The following is a 12,750-nucleotide window of genomic DNA, read 5'->3' as shown; positions in this document are numbered from 1 at the left end:
AAACACACACTCTTTTACACAAACACTTGCACGCGTGTAGAGATAGCTTGGATCCACCATAGGACACTGGAAAATATTTGCATGCCTGAGCAGCAGCACTTGCCCCACTAAGCAAACCTAGCAGCCTGCTTTTGCCATGTATTAATGCATTATATATACACAGTGTTTTAGTATGAAACCAAACCCCTCCTATGAGCAGCTTGCATTATAAAATATAAAGTCATATACACACACACACACACACACAGAGAGAGAGAGAGAGAGAGAGAGAGAGAGAGAACAGCAACATCTGCACTGACTGGCAGAGGCTCTCCCAACTGTACCTAGAGATGCCAGGGATTGAACCTGGGATCTTCTGCATGCAAGGCAGGTGCCCTACCACTGGCCTACAGCCCTTCCTATCACTTGAGCAATGTCTTAGTGAGGTTCTTTTGGATTATGGCTGTGGTGCTGAGGCCCACTTAGCATTTTTGTTAAGCTAGGCCTGTCTGTGTGTGCGCGCGCTAGGGGTAGTTTAGGTGGTGAAACATTGAGAATGAGAAGGTGTGTGTGTGTGCATGAGAGAGAGAGAGAGAGTTACTCTGTAAAACAGGAGCCCCTGCTTTGCTGTTTGAAAGCAGGGATTGTCTGTGGAATCTTGTTAGGTCTGTCAGCAACAGATGGCCTCAGTTCCCAAATGGTGTAAGGGATATTTCTGCCAAAGAGAAGTTGCCAAGGTGGTTGCACAGAACAGTAGCAAAAGGGACAAAGGCTTCACAGCATCTCAAGTCTCATGCCTAGAAAAGTTTGTTGACATTCTGGCCACATTCATTTAAAGCTCTATGATACCACTTTAAATAGCCATGGTTACCTGCAAAGAATTCTGGGGGCTCTAGTTAGCTAAGGGTGCTGAGAATTGTTAAGAGGACCCCCTAGAGCTACAATTCTCACAGTAGTCTAACAGCCAATCTCTCTTCACAAGAAACTTAATCTGGGGGTTTGTGGGGAAGGATGTTCCACTAAGGAAGCCTTTCCAAACCTGGTGTGCTCCCGAGGTTCTGGACTACAACTCCCATCATCTTCAGCCAGCCCAAGAAGCTAGCAAGGAACTCTCTCTCCAGGGTTTCTCATGGAAGTCTTTCCCCAGCCCTACCTGGAAATGCTGGGGACTGAACTTCATGCAAATGACACCCACTCTGTACAATATTATGGCCACATATGGTATACCTCCTGCTGAGTGACTCCTGCAGCCCCGGTTGTAGTCCAAAATATCTGAAGGGCAAGCTGTCATTTCCAAAATGTGCTTCAAAAGCAGCCTGGCAGAGAGCACATTGAAGCCGTCTAAGCTGCTATGAGCTGAGCATTATCCCTCCCCACCTCCAGACACTCCCCGCCCAGCTGCATTTCCCACCTTGAAACTGAAAAGCACCAACTGTTTTATCTAGCTATTGCCAGGAGTAGTTATTTTGTAGATTCCCCCCCCCAAATTTTTACTAATTATGTTTATTGTAAATGTTTTCTGCATTCCTGTTGTTTCTCTAAGTTGCTTTGAGTCATTTATGTGAGTAAAGTGACTAGTTAATAACAGCAGTAGCAGCAGCAGCAACAACAACAAAATTGGAGTGCCGGTATGTCAAAATTCATTTTTTCGGCAGTTTTTGCATTATTAAAAGCAGCTGAAAACAATTTACAGTCACAGGAATAAAATGCGTCCTAAAAATTATACATCTTAAGTGTCAAAACCAGGGCTAAAGAGCTGCAACTGCCTCTAGACATGTACAAGTGCTTGTGTGAAAGAGTGTTCACTATGTGATTTGTACAGCTATTGTGTACAGAGACTATACACCCATTAAACATTATACATGAATAATTGCACAAGTATAAACTATTGTGCACACAGGTGCAGAGACTGTGCAGTCATTGAATGTAATGTGGGAACAGTTCCGTGGACAGATTTCTAACACCATGGTTGTGGCTTGATGTTTCTTTTTTAAATTAGAAAGATCTTACGAAAGTGGATGGATTAAGAAAGACACCCTCCTTTTGTCCTTTCTTTTTATAAAGCAGAGTGTAGCATTATTTGTACATGAGAGAAATTCAGTGGCGCTCGCAACACCCTTTGCTCTATCTTGATAGACACTGCCATTTAGATTGCATGTTCAAGAGCAAGAATGGTGCGTATGAAGCAGGGAATGGAGTGGAGTCAATGTGGTGCCTTCCATATGTTGTTGGATTCTATCTCTCCATCAGCCCCAGCCAGCATGGCAAATGGTCCAGGAAGATTGGGGATTGTAGTCCAACAGAATCTGTGCACCTTGTTGGCTGTAGGTGTTGTTGAATTCCAACTTTCATCAGCCCTAGCCAGCACAGTCAACAGTTAGTGAGGACGGGAGTTGGAGTTCAGCAGTCATGATCCACAGGGATGTCCAGAAGTGAGGAAGACTGATGGTTCATAAAAGGGAGGCCAGAGCTCCTGGTTCTCCAGTCAGGCAGAAGGGGTGAGGTAAAAGGTAAAGGTAAAGGGACCCCTGACCATTAGGTCTAGTCGCGGACGACTCTGGTGTTGTGGTGCTCATCTCGCTTTATTGGCCGAGGGAGCTGGCGTACAGCTTCCGGGTCGGTAGGACAAGTCAAAAGGTGGTACCTTGGAGAGCAACTTAGATGTGAATTCCGGGACCATAGACAGCGCTTTTGCAGGCTGAATTCAAACAGACATGCTATCTCAGCAAGATTCTGGAAGTAACAGGATGAATTTTATATCACGCAAGGAAGTCATTAGCTGGATGCCTCAAGTTAAAGGGCTGGTGTCTTCTTCTGCCACTGATGGTTCAGTGGGATCCCCAGCTGTGCAGTTCTCTCCCCAGGGCTTTCTTGATCTCCGGAGGAGTCTGTGGACCAGCATCTCCCTGGAGTTTAGTTGAGGAGATGCAGGCTCCAATGTCTATGGCTCCCCATGAGACAGACCAGGGAGTATATCTATCTCTTCACTGAGGCTGTTGTTATTGGAGGACTCTGCCTTCAGGATTCAAGGGGATCAGGGCTTAGTAGGTGGAATTTGATGCCCACCAACCCACACCAGACAACACACCAAGGGTCATGCTATGCTTGAATATACTTTCAAGTAAATTTAGGGAGGAAGTGGTTCTTTAAAGTGGGGGGTGGGTAATCTTCTTCAGCCTGAGGGACACCTTTCCTCAGGGGACACCTTCCAGGGATGACAAGGCCCGAACAAAAGCAGGTGGAGACCGTGCCAAAAGTGGGTGGGGCAGAATATAAGACTGTTGTCAGACATTTCTACAAACATACTTCCCTTCATCCTCCATCAAGGCAAGTGAGAGGCTTCTCACAGTTCAATGTCATATTCAAGCCAGGGAAAGAGCAATTGAGAAGGGTGTGTGGCTGGGCCATGAGAGAGGGCAGGACTGGGGTGCAGGCATGGCCTGTGGAGGCTCCTGAAAGCCAGATAGATTCCCTGGTGAGGGGCTACATCTAGGCCCCAGGACCCAGCTGCTTTCAAGTTGCATTGATTTATTCCCATACCCTCCAACATCTCTCGGACGAAAATAAGGACGTCCTAAGAAAAAGTGGGACAATCCAGGATCAAATCAGAAACCGGGATGGCTTCTGTACATCTGGGATTGTCCTTAGAAAACAGACTTGGAGGGTCTGTTCTCCTTACTCTGCCCAGCTAGAGCCTGCCAGGAGGGAGTTGGAGAAAGGGATGTGTGGGGAAGGCAGTTACGGGTGGATCCTGTTTGGCAGACGTGAGACTGTTAGAGAGGCAGGATTGTGGTCCAGGTTGCAGCTGGCCAACCCCAGCCAGGCCTGATTCATCCTCCTGCAGTTATCCCCCTGCCCCACCCCCACCCTGCCAAGTCCAGGATGAAAAATCCTTTCAATATTTAAACAGTACCACGGAACAAAAAGCACCAGCTGGCTGCTACTGTGTAGGCCAGAGAAAAAAAGAGGGTGGGGGAGAGGAAGGGGGGGCTTTTCTTATGCATTTCACTAATGAGGCTCTTCCCTGAGTAGCCAGGCTGGCGTGTTTTTCATCCATGCAATCTCTTGGAGGACATGAGGGCGATCCTGGCTCGTCAGCCACTCCCTTCAACCAGGCGGGTGTCAGGAACCTCATTAGAGATACTGGCCTGTTTTCAGAGCAGTCTTCCAGGTGTAAATCTAGCTTTCAGCACTTCAGACTTCTGGGATATTGCTATGCTAAGCTGCAGGCCTGATAAATCAAGATGGATGCAAGGCCTCTCTTCCCTCCCAGCCTACCTTGGAGGTTCCATTCTTTTCTTTTAAAACAAAAAAACAAAAACACCCTAAACACGACACAAAAGGGACATGGGAAGATGCTTGGCTGCAGTGCACTGCAGAACTGCCTTCCAGAAAAAAAACAACCTTGGAAGCCTGCATGTAGAATGTAGTCCATCAGGGGGAAGGCTACACAAAGCTCCCCCCCCCCATGATATGTTTGCATCCTGTATGAGACTATAAGTGCCTTCAGAGAACATTTTCATATATTGGAACATAAAACAATAATTTGCAATAATCTTTTTTTGAGGCTGTACGTGTGTGTATGCGTGGCCACACTTTATGCTTTTCATTTTTTCTGCACCCTAGCTAGCTTTGAGGCTGATTCTTACGTGACCTCCCTTTCATTTCTGTACGCAGCGGAACATATGTCTGTTTTAGCATTGTGTGTGGATGGGGGCAGGCTAAGAGCCTGTTAGAAAGGTGCTTGATTGAAAAAGGAGAGGAAGCCAGTTTTGAAAGAGGACTTTGAGGCACACTGGATTTGGGAACTGATGCGCTAAACTGACTCAGGGGATTCTAGAGAAATGATGTCAAAAAGAAATTGGGCAAACAGCCCCTTCCCACCCACCCCTCCATCCTTCCTTCCTGGCTATTAGCCGCAATGGCTGTGTTCTCCCTCCAACTGTTCTGGATGCCACACTCAGAGCACATTGCATTCATTCAGTCTCAAGGTGCATGAACTAATTGTGCTGTTTGGTAGTGAGGAAGTGAGTGATGACTACAGTGAACATTACATTCTTATTCACTGTTCCAGCCACCAGGATGCTTCATTAAATTCCCCTTCCCATCTTCCACCCCCCAAAAGGCATTCTGCACTCTGTCGCCATGGAGCATACACAGAATGTATTGTGCATTTTTTTTTTTTAGGGCAGGGGAGTTGTGCCGTTATAGTTCTCCCCAAAACCTCTTCTTTTTTTGGTATTTCTACAAGCCCCTGTGGCTCTCTGAGCCTGCTAATACTCACTCCTTGTTTCTCAGCAACTCTGTTTGGTCTATAACCCTGCCACTACTCACTACTCGAGTTTGTTGTTAGGAGTGATACCGAAAATGAAGGAGGGGGGGAATTAATTAACAGCTTTTGTAATTAATTCCTGTGCTTGCTTTTGTGTTAATTAACTGCAGTCTGTCCAAAAGAAAAAGATGTTACTAATGTGGCGGGGGGCAGCTCAGAGTTGAAGTGGATGTGTCTAAATTGCACTGGCTTCTTCTTCTTAATCAAAATAATTTCGGCTGTAAATTTCAGGCAATGCCTGGAAGGGGTTCCCTCTTCCTTCTGCACGGTTGGTTTAAAACGAAGAAGAAGAAGAAGAGAAGAAGGAAGAAGAAGAAGAAGAGAAGAAGAAAGAAGAAGAAGAAGAAGATTGAGCATTCAATATCTTGACAGCCTTGCAGAAGGAAGGCCCACCAGTTTGGGAGAAGGGGAAGGCATGGCTGTGTAGAGGCAGTGTTGATGACCCCTAAGCTAGAAGCAAGCAAATATCTATCAGAGTGGGAGAGTGCTCTTGTGCTTGGGTCCTGCTGGCCGGTTTCCCATTGGGGCATCTGGTTATAGTGCCATTGTGAGAACAAGATGCTAGACTAGTTGACCCCCCCCCCTTTGGCCCATCCCAGAAGGCAGGCTCTTTGTCTGTTCTTATAGGGTGGCGTGCAGTTATTTCTCCAGCACACTGCAGCCTCCCTTCCTGCCCACAGTTCCTGATTTGAAAATGAACCCATATGGGTAGTTACCTCACAACGGCCTCTGTCGTTTTTAACCACAATTTAAAATACAACAGAAAAATGCAACATCGGTCCTCCGGATGTTGCTGGACTACAACTCCCATCAGCCCCAGCCAGCATAGCCAATGGCCAGGGAGTTATAGTCGGCAGCATCTGGAGGGACAAAGGTTAAACAGGCTTTCAAGGTAAAGTCTGTCAAATGAAATCACAGGCGGGATTCGAGATGGAGGCAGCGGAAGGAAAATGATAAAATAATTGTAACAAATTAACTTTTTTGTAATAGATAAAAGATTAATGCAGCAGGAAAGAGTAAAAACACCGTGAAGGCGAGGGTGGGAAGTCAACTTATGAAACAATGTAATTATCTGATTTGAAGGTTATTGTGAAAATGTTTGGAAAATGTGTGTGTGTTATATATATATATATATATATATATATATATGTCTCATGGCACCTAAACTGGGGTAATAGTGGTGGGTTGTTTGGGGATAGTAATGCCTCTTATTGTAGATGGGCTAGTGGGGGGGCTATCCTCTTGGAACAAAGGAAGGGAGCTGACTTTCCCTCCCTGCTAAAGGCTTTTCCCTACTAGCTGAACTTAAACCACTTAGTGTCAGGCGTCAGGGAATCCGACCCCCCCCCCACCATAGGCTGCCAGGAACAGATAAACAAGGAAGCTCTTACCAAGTTCTTTTATTCAATATTCACAGAGAGAGGCTTAAAATGCAGCCTCTTGGAGTAATGGTGTTGCTCCAAGTAATCTCCATCTCCCTTCTCTCCTCAATTGTCAACAGCACCACCCAGTACAGTGGCCTCTTAGGGCCATTTGTCTCTGAGCCCTTGATCTCCTACTTTCAATGCCCGCTGGGTTCTGGGAGAAGGGGGGGGGCTGCAATGCTTTCTAGTGATAACCAGCCAGCTGCTCTGGCTCTGCTTCCCCCTTCCTCTCCCATTATTTCTCAACTCTGCTCTTCATTTACCTCTGACCCGTGACCTTCCTCAAATCACTGTTGTAAATCTGTACTGCCTTCCTCTTCTCTGGAAGGTTCAGGAGGCAGAGGCGGTATCCACCATTCCTCCTCTGTCCAGCCCCTGACATTTAGCACCCTCCCCTGCTTTGGAAGTCCTTCAGCAGCACAGGTGAGTCAGCCACAGCTCAGCCAACCCTCTGCAAATGCTCTGCTCTCATGAAACAGGGATTGGGAGGAACACAGAAGACTTGCTAGTGATGGATGATTGCCTATGACCCAGGCCTGGGCCCAGCTGCCCCCTTGAGTGGGGGATTCCTACAGCACTGGAGCAAGGAGCAGATTTCAGCAGAAGCAACCATTTGACTGGATCATTGCAGGAACGGATGTGATTAGTTCTGCATGGCTTTCCCAAGAGCCTGGTGTAGCACAGTGGCTGAGAGCGAGTGAGCTGGGAAGTTCCTGGTTTGAATTCCACTACAATCACAAGCCCACCGGGTGGGCAAAGGTCACCATCTCTGAGCCGAGCAGTGTAAGGATTGGTGGTGGGACTCTCCTTCTTTGGATGGTTTCAAGCAGAAGTTGAATGGCCATCTGTCTGTGGGGACAGGGGCTGCCGCCTGAGTCAAATTGCTTCACTTTGCCTCATGCAAGCGCCAACCTTTGGATTCCACCCACTGTGGACAGTGGGTGAAGTGCTTTGTCCCTCTGGAAGTATGCCCACCAATGCACCCAGGAGGACAGAATGAAGCACTTGGCAGTTGCAGTCCTATCTATATACACTAATTGAGTGCAATTAATATTGAACTCAGTGAGACTTCTTCTGAGTGGGACACACATAAAACTGCTCTTTTAAGTAGCTGCTTCTCCTCATGGGTCTTTAAATAGGCTTCAATACCTTACAAACCAAATATCTTATGGAAAGTTTAGGATTTAAAAATAGTACACCAACTCCTAATTAGTAGAAAGAAAGTCCATTTTCAATATAGGAGAATTCACATGAGCCAAAATGGCTCTTTTAAATAAAATAACTGTTGGTTTTTTAGTCTCTCTTGCTTCCACACCATTCACTACCATAGATAGATGTAGGCAGAAGTTTCAGATCCATTCCAGCCTTTTTATTCTGCCTGTGTCTCTCTATCTCTGTCTGCTTCGCTCTCCTCCCTTCCACATGGGTTGTTGGGCTGAGGAAGCCAGGCTACTTCTCCGTACAAACATAGAGGTGCCTGGGCATACCTAGCACATCCTGTGCACACACTTATGGGAAATTGTCAAAATGCATAGATTTTGCAAAAGAAGATGTGCATATTAGGGAAAATTCACATGAATGTTGCTGATGAATGTTCCTGAGGCCTTTCAAATATCACCCCCACCCCTGCAAATTGATATGGCAATGTGGAGAATTGAACATAAAACAGGAACATAAGAAACCAAAGAAACTGACAGACTCATTCATCCCTATTGTGATTTGGGCTGGATTGGGAGCCTTGGGAAGGTTAAGACCTCTTTCCCAGTGCTCCCAAACCAACTGTCCCCATGGTGGTTTTATATATATAAAACCCCCCACAAATTATGGTCTGTACCCTACCCTGGACTCTGTATTGATGAATAGGGCAGCTTATACTGCATTTTAAATAAATTCATAAAGTTGTGTGATGTAATTGTTTCTGGCCTGTACCAGTTCAGATTGTTGGTGTGGGATGGATACAGCTGTACGGAGATTTTCCCCAGAGTGAAAAAGACAAAGTGACTTCCTGCGCATATAAATCTAGCACGTCAGGAAGAAGGTTTTCACGGCTAGCCTTCTCTCTCTCTGGCATGTTATTTTTGTATGTTTGCACAGGGAAAGAATACTTCCCCTTCTGAAAGGCTGTATTTCCAGGAGAAAGCATTTTTTGTCTTCCCCTTGCCCACTGTGGATTAACTCACTCCTCTCCATATGGCATTGCATTATGGCCTTTAAATACTGGATCAAGAGAAAGGAAGTGCAATCTCAACACAACCTATTCTCCAAGGAGTCATAGAGGAGGTCACTCGGGGATTCGCTTTCTGCCTCTTAATACCATTTGTGCTTAGAGTCTAAAATAGGAACCATCTGATCTCGCACTTCAAGGAGAGAACTGGCCTCCTTTGCTTTCAGCTGTGTTTCATGTAGAATATTACAGGGCAGGTACATTTCTAGATACCTTCAGCTTCTTTGAAAGAGGTGACCCTTCTGAATAAACCAACAGCTACTCTTGAGACCACCAAGGAGCAAAAACAACAGCAAAAAAAAAAACACTATGTGAGAGATCTGTGTGTTGGGCGGAAGGGATGGGAAGGTGCCTCTCTCCCAATATTGTTCTTGTAAAAATAATTCTAATTTTATTTATAAATCCATGACAGCACAACATGATTCAATACATAGTTATACGAAATCACTTTAACACGAGGCCCTTCTTTGTGTGCTTCCTCCTTGAGAGGTCCTGAGAGTAGTAACACGAGAAGGGTCTTCTCTAAATTGGCTCCCCATCTGTGGAATACTCTCCCCAGGGAAGTTCATTATACACCTTTAGGCGCCAGGCAAAAACATTCCTTTTTAACCAAGCCTTTGGCTGATCTGATTTCCATCCTATGACCTTTTTAAAATGTTTTTTTTTTTTTTTTTTGGGTGGGGCGGTGGTGGCTATTGGGTTTTTGTTTTTATTATGTATTTTGTGGTTTGTATCTTGATTTTATATTGCGAACCACCCTGAGACCCCCGGGTATAGGGTGGTATATAAATAAATAACAACAATAATAATAATTAATGACCGTAACACTACAGTGCACAACAATTCACAACAATTCATCAGCAGGGGCCGCCCATTCCATTTTGCCTCCTGAGGCAAAATGGGAATTGCCCCCCATCCCCCCCCCCCACGACTGCCACTGCCACAGCACTCCAGCTCTCACTGAACTGGGCAGGAACTGGCCTGCTCCTCGAAGTGTTGCCACTTGGCTTCTGTGTTGGAGGGTGGGGTGGGGAAGATGAACAGCAATGCTACACACTGGAACACCTCCCTCGTGGTGGTGGAAGTGATGGGAAGGGCAGAGTGCCACCTCTTGCTCTACTGCCACCTGAGACCGGTGTTTGACTCCGCCTGATGGGTGGGTTGTCTCTGACCATCAGGAACTCCTTAGCCAGGGAGGTGTTATTGGTTGTTTCAGGGTGGTGGGTGGTGGCTAGCTACTGATGTCATCAGCTTTAGGTATACTTTGGGATGTGTATTGGCCTGTTGTTAGTAAACCTTATGCACGCTTAATTTTCCCTGATGCATTTGAAACAAATTGTTAATTGCTGAACTGTTGGTACTGCCACGATATTTTAATCATTACCATGTAATATAGTTACCAGGCTAGTCTGTTTAGTCTTTTCAAACTGCTTTGAGGTGCAAAGGTAGCTGTGGAAAACGCAGCATATGACTAGACACAGTCTCTGACTGTGGAGAGAAATAGAAATTCAGGGAGACAAGATGGGAAAGGGGGGAGGAAGAGAGGGGGGGAGGAGGGAAGCGCTCTTTCATGGAGAAAGGTAAACCTCAACCTCTTCTCTTTGCCAAATGGCAGTCTTACCCATAGGGGTGTGGGGCACCCACACGCTGGGCTCTCAGGGGCGGCAGGTTGAGAGTCCGGGGCCCAAGAGTTGAGTCCAGGGAAGAGCCCACCCATTGGTCGGAGCACCACAGCAGGCTCTTCTGCTGAGAGCGGCTCTGCATTGCAAGTTGGGGGGCAACCAAGCCAGCAAGACGCTGAGGCGGCCAGCTGGCTCCACCCTCTTGCACGCCTGGGACTGGGCAACCGGGGGGGGGGGCTACCGGGTGGATCTTTGCACCCCGGCGCTGCATATGCTTAAGGCAGCCCTGCCAAGACATCATGTCAGCATCGAGATGAGCATGAGAGGGACAACTGGCTGGCTGTTACTGGACAGGCAGGGGGTGGGGTGGGCTGGTGGGCTAGAAGGATAAGCTGCATTATGCTTAGAAAGAATGGGGTCCAAGCAGTTTGCCTCTTGACTCATGCTTTCTAGGCATGGGTCTAAGTATTTCCCCCTTGCCCTGCTCCTTTCTGAGGGAAAACCTGCTCTTTAGCTCTAAATCAGAGCAAATGTCGATCCAGAGAAAACGAAGGAGTGGTTTTCTCTGGGGGAAAGCAGTGGGGCAAGAGGAAATGTGGATAAGCCCAGGAAAAAAAAGACAGCAGGAGTCAGGCAAATTCATGGGTTTACTCTAGTGGAGGAATAAACCACCTGATTGGTGAGCCGAGCCAACTTTCTCTCTCTCCATGACATCATACTGCAGGGAACCCCCTCACTGCGGATTCTCAGGCACGGACTCTCGTCTGACAATGCATAAGAGTAGAAATGGAATGAAGCAGGCAGAAAGGCATGGAATTAAGGGGCTCAGATCCTCGTGTTGCTGAGAGACTGTCAGAGTGGGAAGACAGATTTTTCACTATACTGCAAAATGGTTGTGTTGTATTCGCTGGGCACTTATTTAAGCCTGTTGATGACAGACAGTCTCTCAACCTGGTGCCCTCCAGATGTTTTGGACTATAACTCCCATCAGCCCCAGCCAGCATGGCTGTGCTAAATTCTGTGACTAAATCTTACCTAATACGTTTTAGCTATAATGTTTAGATTTGTGGTTCATCAGCTTCTATGGCTGGAATCTTGCTTTTGACAAAATTGCTGATACTCTTTCTCTGTTTTAGATTGTCAGAGTAGTGGGAATATGTGAACGGTCTGTAATTCAGTTCCAAGGCTACATTCCTCAGAACCGGCCTTGAAAACAGGTCCAGAAGTCTGTCGCTCACAAAAATTGTGAATAGCTCTCTCCACCTGCTAGCAAATGCTGAAAAGCAAATGATTCAGGAGGCAAGATGGTTTTTGGTGGTTCTCCTTCCCTACTCCAGCCCCTACTAGCACCACCTCAAATGAGCTCCAGAAAGTTGAGGTCTCTGGAGAACAAGCTGGGAGGTGGTGTGGGCAGCTGTGGGTGGAACTAACAAAAAACCACTGCCCTTCATCAAAAGCCCTGCTATGCATGCAAGGATACCAGCTGGATCCTACCCATTGGACTTAATGAAAAATTAAGCAGCACAATGGAAAAAGAAAAATTCAATAAAACCAAAGAGCCAGTCTGCTGTAAGGGGTGGGGGTGGGGAGAAACCATACAATGCATGAAGGCCCAAGATAGATCTATCCATTATTTTGTGACTTAAGGCTGCAATCGTATATGTACTTTATCTGGTAGTAAGCTGCAGGCAGATTTATGTCTTACTGTGTTTTGCAGTACAGTAAGTCTGCAGCTTACACACGTTTAACTTGTACAAATTCAGCATCATACACATGACAATTTTTACAGAAAAAAATTAAAAGGGGATGGGGTTCTGGGGAAAATGACTTTGGCAATCCCACGCGCAATTTAATCCAATGTGTTTTGACTATACACAATTTGGCTTTAGGCATGATCCCTGGAATGTAACCCCTGCATAAGCCGTGGGCTTAATGTGTTCTACACATAATTCTATGAATTGGACTCAACCCTCAGAAATTTGGGAAATGGGTGAAATGGGGACCATTAATGTGTGTGTGTGTGTGTGTGTGTGTGTACATGGGAAAGGGAGAGACACGTTTGTGTCAACTATTTGCTGAATGGGGTTGTGACTTTGCCCCTGACATTTTTTCTCCTGCAAGCCAGAGCTTTCAAAAAACACAACAACTGCACAATTTCCCCAGCATTCT

The 12,750-nt window shown here is 46.3% G+C and overlaps 1 protein-coding gene and 1 non-coding gene across 2 annotated transcripts in view; one reads left to right on the top strand and one right to left on the bottom strand.

Annotated features, from left to right (window-relative positions):
* SV2B (synaptic vesicle glycoprotein 2B) overlaps positions 1-12,750 on the top strand; it is a 65,160-nt gene that overhangs the window by 8,067 nt on the left and 44,343 nt on the right. The window lies entirely within an intron of this gene.
* TRNAA-UGC lies at positions 325-396 on the bottom strand. Its single transcript has one exon. It is a non-coding gene; the product is annotated as a tRNA-Ala (tRNA).

This window comes from Lacerta agilis, chromosome 13 (assembly GCF_009819535.1).
Source record: "Lacerta agilis isolate rLacAgi1 chromosome 13, rLacAgi1.pri, whole genome shotgun sequence".
Lineage (NCBI taxonomy): Eukaryota > Metazoa > Chordata > Lepidosauria > Squamata > Lacertidae > Lacerta > Lacerta agilis.
This window is presented reverse-complemented; position numbering and strand designations above follow the sequence as displayed.